General features: G+C 44.6%; 1 protein-coding gene across 2 annotated transcripts in view; it reads left to right on the plus strand.

Moving 5' to 3' along the window:
• Window positions 1–7,102: 7,102 nt before the first annotated feature.
• Window positions 7,103–14,180, plus strand: part of LOC309700665 (NACHT, LRR and PYD domains-containing protein 3-like) — a 267,254-nt gene continuing 260,176 nt past the window's right edge. For both annotated transcript variants that reach the window (XM_082524378.1, XM_082524379.1), the window contains exon 1: window positions 7,103–7,170. The gene's annotated coding sequence lies outside the window, so the exon portion shown is untranslated. The remainder of the gene's footprint in view (window positions 7,171–14,180) is intronic.

A 14,180-nucleotide genomic window follows, 5' to 3' on the forward strand; every position in this document is an offset into this window, starting at 1 on the left:
ATTCACACTCTTGACATGCATCCCTGGAGGAGCCAGGGATCTAACCACTAATCTTCCAATCAGTAGGTGACCTGCTCTACCTCCTGAGCTACAGCCACCCGGTGGTAAACATGAGTAAACCCTCACTAGGTTTTAGATAACGTGTACACTCACAAACCTGTCGAACCTGCATTTTAAACGTTGGCTACCATAGCAGTATAGTATTGCAACATGGCATTTGGGTCTTCTAACTAAAATCGGAAAATAGGAACATAAACAGTGGCGTCATTGCCAGACCTGGCCCACATCTGGTTGACATACACCCTGCCATGACACCAGTCAGTCAGAAGTGCCAGCTTGATGCCGGATCTGGGCCAGACCGGTTTTCTATGAGCCTGGGCCACATAAACCAAACTACAATTGGGGCAGATGTGGCATGCCATCACATAAACAGTGCCATCTACGCCAGGCCTGGCCCATATCTGGATGACATACCACCTACCATGCCAGAAGTCAGCCAGCAGTGCCAGCTTGACACCAGATCTGGGCCAGACCTGTCTGCTATGCGGGAAGAGGTTAAGCCTTTATACGGGCCAGGGGAGATGACCGTATGATAACTAGGGATGTGGTTAAACGGTTGTAAGCACATATTGTGTAGCAGGAAGTCACGTATACAGAGACACATACACACATGCACACACACACACACACACACTTTCACTCACATGCTCGCACGTGCATGCACACACACAATGCCTTAGTTTTTACAACACGTCGCAGAGGTTTTACAGTGGGGGGTTGTGTTAGCTTTGTGAGTGCAACCTCACCTTGGAAGTCAAAACGTACGAGTGTCTCTTCTGTCCTGTTTCCAGTCTCTTGTGGTCTGATTCCAACAGGGTCAAATATTTAGATCCAACAATGGATAGTACCTTGGATAGCTGATCAATAGTGTCACACATCAGTTTGATATCATTGCCGCTACTGGTGGCTGTCAGCATTCATTAAATAAGGTATAACCCACAGAGTTATGTAAATGGCCGAGACAGAATATGTGGCTGTAGAAATTGCTGAGGAAGTTTGCCGTAGAATAAACTTCTATAGTCCTTGTAAAAAGTTTCAACTTCAATCTTTAGAAAGTCTAGAAAGTGAAGGAAATTAGAAAATTAGAGGGTGTGGAGGGTTTAATTCTCATAGCACACTCTGGGGAGGAGAAAGTGTGTTTAAGCAAATAGTATTTCCACTCTCTGATTACATTTGTGAGGCAGTTTCAGCTGCTCAATAATTTAGGGTCATTTCTAAAGTCAAATCTAGAAGGAAAACACTGCTGTGTATGTTGTGATAAGCACACAGGTTTTCAGATGTTTTTTCTTTTTGGCTTCGATTTCTGCCAGCCTTGGAAAAAAACACCCTCAGGGTTTCGATGATTTTGGTTGACTCGAAGCTTTCTGTGAGTTTGTGTCATCAGGTTTGTTCTAAACACTGTCAAACAAAGGTAGAAGCTGCCATGACTTTAGCTTTGATTGGGCTTTACAGTCACAGCTGCAATTGTGAGGCTGGCTGCAGTAATCACTCCCAGTCTGCAGTAGCAGTAAGAGAGTGTGCTGTGCGGATTGATGTGTGGCGAGCCATTTGCACTGACCCGTCACCATTATGTTTCCATACAGGAAGTAAATATGCAACAATCAATCAGAGACTCCTTGCCTTCTTAGAAAAATACAACACAATGCAGAGTCAAGGAGTTTGTTTTGGCCGACCTGTTGCAGCATGGTGATGCAGACACCAGTTACACAATAATAATGATGACATTGCTTTCTTTGATATGTATGTCTGCTTGGAATAAATAGAAGCGCTAGCAGCAAAAACATTCATTCAGTAATTCCAAGGCCAAACCCAGATGACTCTAGCTGATGAATATGGGAATCCTGACCCCTAATATCATAAATATTATGATATTATAATATATTTTATATAATATATAATATATAATTATAATATTTATAATACATATATTATAATATATATAATATATGTATTATAAACATAATATAATACCCCTAATATGACCCCTAATATCCCTAATTTACGAATAAATTCTTTACAAATCCTACCATGTGAATTCATGGATTTTTTTTTCACATTCTGTCTCTCACAGTTGAAGTGTACCTCTGGTGCAAATTACTGACCTCTGTCATCATTTTAAGTGGGGGAACTTGCACAATCGGTGGCTGACTAAATACTTTTTTGCCCCACTGTATATATATATATATATATATAAAACCAGAAAAAAAATTACATTAAGTGAACTTACATGTCAAACACATTGCAAACGCCAATTTTAACAGTTTGTCTTAAAAACCACTACGCTGGATAGCGTAGTGGTTAGACTACACGCCTTTGGAACAGAGGGTCGCAAGTTCAATCCCTGTGGCCTGGGGCGTCTGTATCCAGTAAGGGTCCTAAGGCTAGACCCCCTATGCTAAGCAAGCCTACCGCAGACATGAGCGAGACAGATAAATATGAAGGCATGCCGGCTCGGACGTCGCCCGGATCAACAAGGTCCTTGTCAGGTGTTGAGGAACCAGGGCACCCTGACGAAAAGTGGGCTACTGGAACAAGAAGGCATCGGTGGGCAAGAGACGAAAACAGGGCCTTGTTGGAATGCTACTACGCAAGTAACCCCGGCGGAAGGGGCTACACGAATAGGATGATGGACCTATGGATTCTTCGATACCCAACATCGTCGAAACAACTAGTAGCTCAGTGTTCCAACATTCGAAAGAAGGTACTGATCTCACAGCTAGAGATTGACGAGGTACAACACAAATGCCACGGCAAGGAGGAGTCAGGACGCCAGGTCAGGGGGGAGATATCATCACCCCCACCCGAGATTGGGTACATAGCCCCAAGTGCGAGAGGAACTGACCTGAAAGATAGGATCATGGCCAAGCTTGAAACCTGGATCCCCCGTAGCCGGTTACCAAGATTACGTGAAGTACCTTCTGAAGGTCTGCTAGATGATGTTAATGCAGCACTACGGACAATACCTACAACCACAATTACCGACACTAACAAGCTGATCTACAATACGGCAGCAGTGATCAGTGAGATGCTTGGCTACAAGTTGAATAGCCACAAGGGGCAGTACCCTCCATGGAGAAGGAGGCTGGAGGGCAAGATCAAAGTAGCACGGAGGGAGGTTAGCCAACTAACAGAAAGGTGCGGCAAAGAAGTTGCATAAGAAATACAGCAAGCTGTCCATACCTGAGGCCTTGGAAACTGCCAAGCAAAGACTCACAGCCTTGGCCAGCCGCTTGAGGAGGTACACCAGAGAGATAGAAGGCAGGAGAATAAACCAGCTGTTCTCCACAGAACCAGCAAAGGTGTACTCTCAGTGGCAAGGGAACAATAAGAGAACAGCACCACCAAGGCTGGAGACGGAGCAATACTGGAAGAGCATATGGGAGAAGGACGCAACCCATAACGGCAATGCTCAGTGGCTAGTGGATCTGAGGGCAGACCACAGCGACCTCCCTGAACAGGGTCCAGTAACCATCACAGTGGCAGATATCCAAGAAAGGGTCTCCAGTATGAAGAGTTGGACAGCACCAAGGCCCGACATGGTTCACGCCTACTGGCTAAAGAAGCTGACTGCACTCCACGAGCGTCTGGCAGCACAAATGAACCAGCTGCTAGTTAACGAGAGACACCCGGAATGGCTAACCGAAGGTCGGACGGTCCTGATCCTCAAGGACCCCAAGAAGGGACCGGTCCCCTCCAACTACCGACCAATAACCTGCCTCAGTACTACATGGAAGCTCCTGTCAGGCATCATATCGGCTAAGATGAACAGGCACATGGGTCAATACATGAGCGGGACACAGAAAGGAATTGGCAAGAATACCAGAGGCGCAAAACACCAGCTACTGGTAGACAGAACAATCAGCCGAGACTGCAAGACCAGACTGACCAACCTGTGCACTGCCTGGATTGATTACAAGAAGGCCTATGACTCAATGCCCCACAGCTGGATACTGGAATGCCTAGAATTGTACAAGATCAATGGGACCCTAAGAGCCTTCATCAGGAACTCAATGGGGATGTGGCGCACAACACTAGAGGCCAACTCCAAGCCCATAGCACAAGTCACCATCAAGTGCAGGATCTACCAAGGAGATGCTCTGTCCCCACTGCTGTTCTGCATAGGCCTGAACCCCCTCAGTGAGATCATTAACAAGACTGGCTACGGATACCGACTATGGAACGGAGCAGATGTCAGCCACCTCCTGTACATGGATGACATCAAGCTGTATGCCAAGAGTGAACGAGACATCGATTCACTGATCCACACTACCAGGCTATACAGCAATGACATTGGAATGTCGTTCGGACTGGAGAAGTGTAGTCGGATGGTAACAAAGAGAGGGAAGGTAGTCAGAACTGAGGGGATTGAACTACCAGAAGGCAACATTGCAGACATAGAGGACAGTTACAAGTACCTGGGGATCCCGCAGGCGAATGGGAACCATGAAGAGGCCGCTAGAAAAGCTGCAACCACCAAGTACCTGCAGAGGGTCAGGCAAGTCCTGAGGAGTCAGCTGAATGGTAAGAACAAGATCCGGGCCATCAACACGTACGCCCTGCCCATGATCAGGTACCCTGCTGGGGTAAGAGGCTGGCCAAAGGAGGAGATAGAAGCCACTGACATAAAGACAAGAAAGCTCCTTACCATGCATGGAGGGTTTCACCCCAAGTCCAGCACCCTGAGGCTGTACGCTAAGCGGAAGGAAGGGGGCCGGGGACTGGTGAGTGTCAGCACCACAGTCCAGGATGAGACAACGAACATCCAAGAATACATTGGGAAGATGGCCCCAACTGACCGAGTGCTCAGTGAATACCTCAGGCAGCAGAAACCCAAGAAAGAGGAGGGAGACAAGGAACCATCATGGAAGGACAGGCCCCTGCACGGTATGTACCACCGGCAGATAGAGGGGGTGGCTGATATCCAGAAATCCTACCAGTGGCTGGACAAAGCTGGACTGAAAGACAGCACAGAGGCACTAATCATGGCAGCACAAGAACAAGCTCTGAGTACAAGATCCATAGAGGCTGGGGTCTATCACACCAGGCAAGACCCCAGGTGCAGGCTGTGTAAAGATGCCCCAGAGACAATCCAGCACATAACAGCAGGGTGCAAGATGCTAGCAGGCAAGGCATACATGGAACGCCATAACCAAGTGGCCGGCATAGTGTACAGGAACATCTGTGCTGAGTATAACCTGGAAGTCCCGAGGTCAAAATGGGAGATGCCCCCAAGGGTGGTGGAGAATGACCGAGCTAAGATCCTGTGGGACTTCCAGATACAGACGGACAAAATGGTGGTGGCTAACCAACCGGACATAGTGGTGGTAGATAAACAGAAGAAGACGGCCGTAGTGATCGATGTAGCGGTTCCGAATGACAGCAATATCAGGAAGAAGGAACACGAGAAGCTGGAGAAATACCAAGGGCTCAGAGAAGAGCTCGAGAGGATGTGGAGGGTGAAGGTAACGGTGGTCCCTGTGGTAATCGGAGCACTAGGTGCGGTGACTCCCAAGCTAGGCGAGTGGCTCCAGCAGATCCCGGGAATAACATCGGAGATCTCTGTCCAGAAGAGCGCAGTCCTGGGAACAGCTAAGATACTGCGCAGGACCCTCAAGCTCCCAGGCCTCTGGTAGAGGACCCGAGCTTGAAGGATAAACCGCCCGCAGGGGCGTGCTGGGTGTTTTTATATATATACATTAATTTTTAAATTAACAGGGAAATATCAAACAAAAAATTAATTTGAACTGGTAAAACAACTGTGAAACTGTGCATTTTAAAAGGAGCTGCTCTGTATATTATGGTAAATTTACCATTTACAATAGTCTTATCTAATTCACAATGTGCGTTCTACTCTGATCTGATGAAACCTTTGTCAGTGGTAAGCTTTCATACAGGGACCTCTCCCTGGTTCTTTTGTGACCAAACACTGAGATTTCAACCTCTTAGATATGTATATGGTTGACTACCAGGAAGTGGGTGAGTAGGAGACAGTTATCAACTCTGTAGTAGTAGTAGTAGTAGTAGTAGTAGTAGCCAAAACATATCAGATGATTAAGTTTGGGAGCCAAAATTATCTTTTTTTTAAACTAAGGTTGTTGAGCTGAAGGAGGAATTATTCATATATTAAACGGGTGATTGTTTGTTTTTCCAAAAGAGGATTTGTTAGCAACTGATTTTGGGTTTTAGTTAGAATAGAGAATAGAATAGAATAATCCTTTAATTGCCCCACAAGGGGAAATTTGGTTGTAACAGCAGCCAAAAAGACAAATATACAAACAAACAGTACACAGGACACGGAACAGAAACATACACAATTTTTCTTACATATTTACATTAAGGACAATGGTTACTATAAACAGAGAGTACTGTACAGTTATTAAATTAAATAAAAATAATTACAGGTAAGAGGCAAACCAGGTTGTAGTGCGAATTGGTTAATTAACTAACTTATTGCAGTTACAGCATTGATGTAAACATCTATGTTTGTTGGGAGTAGTTCAGATTGTACAGTCTGACAGCTGCAGGGAGGAAGGACCTGCGGAAACGCTCCTTCATGCATCTAGGATGCAGCAGTCTGTCACTGAAGGAGCTATGGAGCTATTCAGCAACATCTACATGCATGGGGTGGGAGACTGTCCATCAGAGATGTTATTTTGGCCAGAGTCCTTCTGTCTCCCACCACCTGCACTGGGTCCAGGGTGCATCCCAGAACAGAGCTGGTCTTCCTGATGAGTTTATCCAACCTCTTCCTCTCAGCTGCCGATAAACTGCTGCTCCAACATACAACACTGAGGACTCGGTCAGGTCGGAGCTGCTGATACTGGCTGCCAGCTCGGAGCGGTGCCGGAAGCTGAAAAAAAAAGTTGGAAGACTGAAATTACAACACTAAGCAGAGCTGTGGATTTTTAGTGCAGCTGAAGTAGTAGACATTTAGAAATATGGGGAGCTATCTAAATCATGGTCTTTGTCAACATTTCTATGGCTGAATAGTGACTCTGTACTTAATCTAATTTTTTGTGATTCCCCCACAGAGTGGACCAGGAGAGCTCAGAGGTTCCCAGTAGTCAGTCTGCCCAGCAGCATCAAACAGACCTGGACTCCATATTTATGGTCTGTACATCTACAACAACTACTTTTACATCTATTCTGTTCAGGGTCATCTCCATGCTGCTCTTTGTAGACCAGTGGGTAGTCAATGTGTCCAACATGGATCTGATATTTGGCTCCATGATTTCAGTCTGATTGGGTCATTCATAAAGTATTCTGTTCCAGCTGCTGGAGGACAACATCATCATTTTCATAAAGAATGAGCTGAAGAAGATACAGAAGGTTCTGAGTCCAGATTACCCAATTGCTCATCATTCTCAGATGGAGGATGATGAGCGGAAGAGGAGCAGCAGTGAGGCATTTTTGAAGATCACACTAGACTTCTTGAGGAGAATGAAGCAGGTGGAGCTGGCTAACCGTCTGCTGAGCAGTAAGAGATAGATAAAAATTTAAGCTGCCTCATGAATGAGACATTTACCAGTGTCTCAAAGATGGAATAAAATGCATGCATGTGCACATAATAAATTCTAAATGTAGACTTTCATTCATTTGTTCCTTTAGGAATTCCCATGGGAGGTTTAGAACCAAATCTTAAGTCTTTCTTGAAGAAGAAGTTTCAGTATGTCTCTGAGGGGATTGCTAAATCAGGAAAAACAACCTTTCTGAATCAGATCTACACAGAGCTCTACATCATAGAGGGAGGGACTGCAGAGGTCAATGATGAACATGAGGTCAGACAAATTGAGACAGCATCCAGGAAAATAGACAGTCTAGAAACAACAATCGGACAAGAAGACATCTTTAAAGCCTCACCTGGAAGAGATAAACCAATCAGAACAGTCCTGACAAAGGGAGTGGCTGGCATTGGGAAAACATTCTTAACACAGAAATACACCCTTGACTGGGCTGAAGACAAAGCCAACAAGGACATCCAGTTCATATTTCCATTCACTTTCAGAGAGCTGAATGTGCTGAAAGAGGAAAAGTTCAGCTTGGTAGAACTTGTTCATCACCTTTTTACTGAAACCAAAGAAGCAGGAATCTGCAACTTTGAAGACTTCCAGGTTGTGTTCATCTTTGATGGTCTGGATGAGTGTCGACTTCCTCTGAACTTCCATAAAACTAAAATCCTGACTGACCCTCGAAAGTCCACCTCAGTGGATGTGCTGCTGATAAATCTCATCAGAGGGAAACTGCTTCCCTCTGCCCACCTCTGGATAACCACACGACCTGCAGCAGCCAATCAGATCCCTCCTGACTGTGTTGACATGGTGGCAGAGGTCCGAGGGTTCACTAACCCACAGAAGGAGGAGTACTTCAGGAAGAGATTCAGAGATAAGAAGGCCAACATGATCATCTCCCACATCAAGACATCACGAAGCCTCCACATCATGTGCCACATCCCAGTCTTCTGCTGGATCACTGCTACAGTTCTGGAGGATGTGCTGAGAACCAGAGAGGGAGGACAGCTGCCCAAGACCCTGACTGAGATGTACATCCACTTCCTGGTGGTTCAGGCCAAAGTGAAGAAGGTCAAGTATGATGAAGGAGCTGAGACAGATCCACACTGGACTCCAGAGAGCAGAAAGATGATTGAGTCTCTGGGAAAACTGGCTTTTGATCAGCTGCAGAAAGGAAACCTGATCTTCTATGAATCAGACCTGACAGAGTGTGGCATCGATATCAAAGCAGCCTCAGTCTACTCAGGAGTGTTCACACAGATCTTTAAAGAGGAGAGAGGACTGTACCAGGACAGGGTGTACTGCTTCATCCATCTGAGTGTTCAGGAGTTTCTGGCTGCTCTTCATGTCCATCTGACCTTCATCAACTCTGCAGTCAATCTGCTGGAAGAACAACAAACAATCACCAAGAAATCTAAATTATTGAATGAACCAAAACTCCATTATCTCCACCAGAGTGGTGTGGACAAGGCCTTACAGAGTCCAAATGGACACCTGGACTTGCTCCTCCGCTTCCTCCTGGGTCTTTCACTGCAGACCAATCAGACTCTTCTACAAGGGCTGCTGACACAGACAGGAAGTAGCTCACAGACCAATAAGAAAACAGTCCAGTATATTAAGGAGAGGATCAGTGAGAATCTGTCTGCAGAGAAAAGCATCAATTTGTTCCACTGTTTGAATGAACTGAATGATCATTCTCTAGTGGAGGAGATCCAAAAGTGCATGAAATCAAGAAGTCTCTCGACAGCTAAACTGTCCTCTGCTCAGTGGTCAGCTCTGGTCTTCATCTTACTGTCATCAGAAAAAGATCTGGATGTGTTTGACCTGAAGAAATACTCTGCTTCAGATGAGGCTCCTCAGAGGCTGCTGCCAGTGGTCAAAGCCTCCGACAAAGCCCTGTAAGTAAATATGTGATCATGCGTTTAGTCTTTAAGTATTTTTTTGAACAAAAGAATATTCAATTCAACTTTATTTTATTTATATAGCACGGAATCACAACAATAGTCGCCTCAAGGCACTTTATATTGTACAGTAGATCCTACAATAATACAGTGGCTTTCAAAAGTATTCGGCCCCCTTGAACTTTTCCACATTTTGTCACATTACAGCCACAAACATGAATCAATTTTATTGGAATTTGTATTGGTCTTTCATGTGGAATTCCAATAAAATTGATTCATGTTTTTGGCTGTAATGTGACAAAATGTGGGAAAGTTCAAGGGGGCCGAATACTTTTGCAAGCCACTGTACATACAGAGAAAAACTCAACAATCATATGACCCCCTATGAGCAAACACTTTGGCGACAGTGGGAAGGAAAAACTCCCTTTTAACAGGAAGAAACCTCTGGCAGAACCAGGCTCAGGGAGGGGCGGCCATCTGCTGTGACTGGTTGGGGTGAGAGAAGGAAAACAGGATAAAGACATGCTGTGGAAGAGAGACAGAGATTGAGAACAGGTACAATTCAATGCAGAGAGGTCTATTAACACATAATGAGTGAGAAAGGTGACTGGAAAGGAAAAACTCAGTGCATCATGGGAATCCCCGGCAGCCTACGTCTATTGCAGCATAACTAAGGGAGGATTAAGGGTCACCTGGTCCAGCCCTAACAATATGCTTTAGCAAAAAGCAAAGTTTTAAGCCTAATCTTAAAAGTGGAGATAGTGTCTTTGTCCCGAATCCGAACTGGAAGCTGGTTCCACAGAAGAGGGGCCTGAAAACTGCTGGCTGTCCCTCCCATTCGTTCATGGTCCTGGGTCTTTTGACCCAGCGTTTTAAGTTTGAGTTTATTTTGTTCATTAGGTTATCTAAGTTCATTTGGTTATTAGACTCCTTGTGTTTTCTTCCCCTGTATTTAAGCTTCCCCTCACCCTTCGTGTTTCATGCTGCGTGTCTTATGTTATCAAGTTTGTATTATCATGCCTAAGTGTTTCTAGTTCTTATTATTTCCCCCTCCGTTTCCAACCATGTTAAATCTCCCCTGCTCTTCATGCGTTTCATGTCCGTGTCTTATGTTGTCAAGTTCTGGTTGTCGTGTCTAAGTCTGCATGTTTCCTGTTTTATTTTGAAAAGGGGTCTTGTGTTCTGTGCTCATGCGGTTAGTTTTACTCTTGCCTGTGCATCATTATGTTTATCCTAGTCAGCTGTTTCCTCATGTGTCTCCACTTCCCCTAATCACCTCCTGTGTATTTAAGTCCTCTGTTTTCAGCGTGTGATTGTCAGGTCGTCTGTTGTCCATGCCATGTTTCCTATGTCATGCCATGCTTCCAAGTTTCTTGTCTAGGTTTTTCTTATTGTTTGTTTAGATTCCCCAGTTTAGGTTTGTGTTAATTTTGATTCAGTTTGCCTTGCCCTTTGTTTGTACCTTTTCTACCAGCCATATTAAACGGCTCGCCTTTTGTTAACATCTCAAGTTCTGTTCCCTGTTCCTTGGAGTCTGCGTTTTGGGTCCTTTTCTCAATTCATACAGTCTGCCCTCGCCAGCCCGTTCTCACTCCCGAGGTGTAACATGATGAAGATTGAAGAATTAATTAATGGCAGGACTTCTTTGAGCAGTTTTGTAGGAATGGGGTCTAAAAGACACGTTGAAAGTTTGGAGAAAGCAATTATTGAAGTTAACTCAGAAAGATTAATAGGAAAAAAAGAGTCTAAATGAATATCAATGGTACTAAAAGTAGCTGAAGATAATATTAAATCTGTGAGATAATTATGGGTAATTTTTTCTCTAATGATTAAAATTTTATTTGTGAAGAAGTTCAAGAATTCATTACTAGTTAATGTTAAAGGGATGGTTGGCTCAATAGAGCTCTGACTTTTTGTCAGCCTGGCTACGCACTGTAGCCAGGCTGACAAAAAGTGTCAGCCTGTGAAGAGTGCAGAGTGCGTTTCTCTTCACAACCTGGGGTTGTGAAGAGAAACGTGGGGTTGCTTTTATTTTCTTCAATCAGTGACGAATAGTAAGACGTTCTAGCTTTACGGAGGGCTTTCTTATAAAGCAACAAACTGTTTCTCCAGGCTAAATTATGATCTTCTAAATTTGAGACACGCCATTTCCTCTCCAGCTTATGAGTTATCTGCTTTAGGCTACGTGTTTGAGAATTATACCACAGAGTCAGGTACTTCTCATTTGAGGCCTTTTGAGGCTACAGTATCCAGAGTCGTACGTATTAAGGAGGTAAAATTATTAACAAGATGATCGACCTCTGTTGGAGTAGCGTTCAGGTAGCTGCTCTGCTCTGTGTTGGTACAGGGCATTGACGACGATAGCAATGGGTGGATTAAATTCTTAAACTTAGCTACAGCGCATTTAGAAAGACATCTACTTTGATAAAGTCTACTCTCCACTGCTCTATAATCAATTATTGAAAATGTAAATGTTATCAGGAAATAATCAGACAAGAGAGGGTTTTCAGGAAACACTGTTAAATGTTCAGTTTCTATGCCATAGAGTGTGATTAACGTGGTGGGTGGGTTCTTTTACATTTTGAGAGAAGCTAATTGAGTCTAATAACAGATTAAATGCCATGTTGAGGCTGTCATTTTAACATCTACATGGATGTTAAAATGAGCCACAATAATTATTTTATCTGAGCTGAGCACTAACCCAGATAAAAAGTCTGAGAAATCAGACAGAAACTCTGTGTGAGGATCAGGTGGACGATAGATGAAAGACTGGTTTCTGAGTTTCACAGCTGGGGTGGACAAGGCTAAGCATCAGGCTTTCAAATGAATTAAAAGTCTGTCTTGGTCTTTCGTTGATTAATAGGCTGGTGTGAATAATTGCTGCCACACTGCCCTCTCGGCCTGTGCTTCAAGGTTTCTGGTAGTTAGAGTGACTCGGTTGTGTTGATTCATCTAAACTGACACAATCAAGAACATAATAATGTGGTAATCATTTTTAAGTTATTATTCCTCAATTACCCACGGCAGTTTCTGTGTAATAGACAAGAAACAGAGCTGCCAAATGCAAAAATTCCATTTTCTCTTTATCAAATCAAATCAAATCACTTTTATTGTCACATCACATGTGCAGGTACATTGGTACAGCACATGTGAGTGAAATTCTTGTGTGCGAGCTTCACAAGCAACAGAGTTGTGCAAAATACAATAATGTAAACAAGCAAAATACAAGAATGGCTACATCTGAAACTAATAAATATATGTACAATATATAATAGCATATGCATTTCTGGATGTGTATACTAAATATTTTTCTACGTGTGTGTGTGTGTGTGTGTGTGTGTGTGTGTACACATATTTTACAAATTAAATAGAGTAAACAATAAATAAAATATATAAAATAAATAAAATAAAATATACAGAGTGAGACATGTGCAAAACAGTGGCATTACTGTACAGTATGGAGTGCATAATGTTAAAGTTCCAGTAGTGAAGCTGAGGTGTCTATGAAGTGTTCAGCAGTCTGATGGCCTGATGGAAAAAGCTGTCTCTCAGTCTGCTGGTACAGGACCGGATGCTGCAGAACCTCCTTCCTGATGGAAGTAGTCTGAACAGTTTATGGCTGGGGTGACTGGAGTCCTTGATGATCCTCCCCGCTTTCCTCAGGCACCGCTTCCTGTAGATGTCTTGGAGGGAGGGAAGCTCACCTCCAATTATCCGTTCAGAGCACCGCACTACTCGCTGGAGAGCTTTGCAGTTGTAGGCGGTGCTGTTGCCATACCAGGTGATGATGCATCCAGTGAGGATGCTCTCAATGGCACAGTAATAGAAGGTCCTGAGGATGCGGGGGCTCATGCCGAATCTTTTCAGTCTCCTGAGAAAGAAGAGGCGCTGTTGCGCCTTCTTCACTGTTTTGTTTGTGTGTACTGACCACGTAAGATCCTCAGCCAGATGTACGCCAAGGAACCGGAAGCTGCTCACTCTCTCCACAGCAGCGCCGCTGATGGTGATGGGGGTGTGTACTTCTCTGCACCTCCGGAAGTCCACTATCAACTCCTTTGTCTTTGCGACGTTGAGGGTGAGATGGTTGTCTTGACACCAGTGGGTCAGGGCGCTTAATAACATATGAATAACCTATTAAGCTAACTTAAATAAATGTGAGGCAGCACGGTGGCACGGTGGTTAGCACTGTTGCCGCACAGCAAGAAGGTCCTGAGTTCAATTCCACCATCAGGCCGTGGTCTTTCTGTGTGGAGTTTGCATGTTCTCCTCGTGTTTGCGTGGGTTCCTCCGGGTACTCCGGCTTCCTCCCACCGTCCAAAGACATGCAGCTTGTGGGGATAGGTTAATTGGATAATCCAAATTGCCACTAGGTGTGAATGTGCGAGTGAATGTGAGTGCGAATGGTTGTCTGTTTCTGTGTGTTAGCCCTGCGACAGACTGGTGACCTGTCCAGGGTGTACCCCGCCTCTCGCCCTATGACAGCTGGGATAGGCTCCAGCGCCCCCCGCGACCCTGAAAAGGATAAGCGGAAGTGAACGGATGGATGAATCCATAAGTCTGTGTCCGGCCTGGAGCGGGGTTCTTTGGAGCACAGGGCTGGGTGGTTGGACAGCAACCCGCAGGTTCGCGGAAGCGAATGGATGGATAAATAAATGTGACCATTAACTGGAAATAACTCTGGTAGTTTCAGGGTAATAAGCAGTATAGAGCG

Source organism: Aulonocara stuartgranti, assembly GCF_965226115.1.
Source record: "Aulonocara stuartgranti genome assembly, chromosome: 23".
Classification (NCBI taxonomy): domain Eukaryota; kingdom Metazoa; phylum Chordata; class Actinopteri; order Cichliformes; family Cichlidae; genus Aulonocara; species Aulonocara stuartgranti.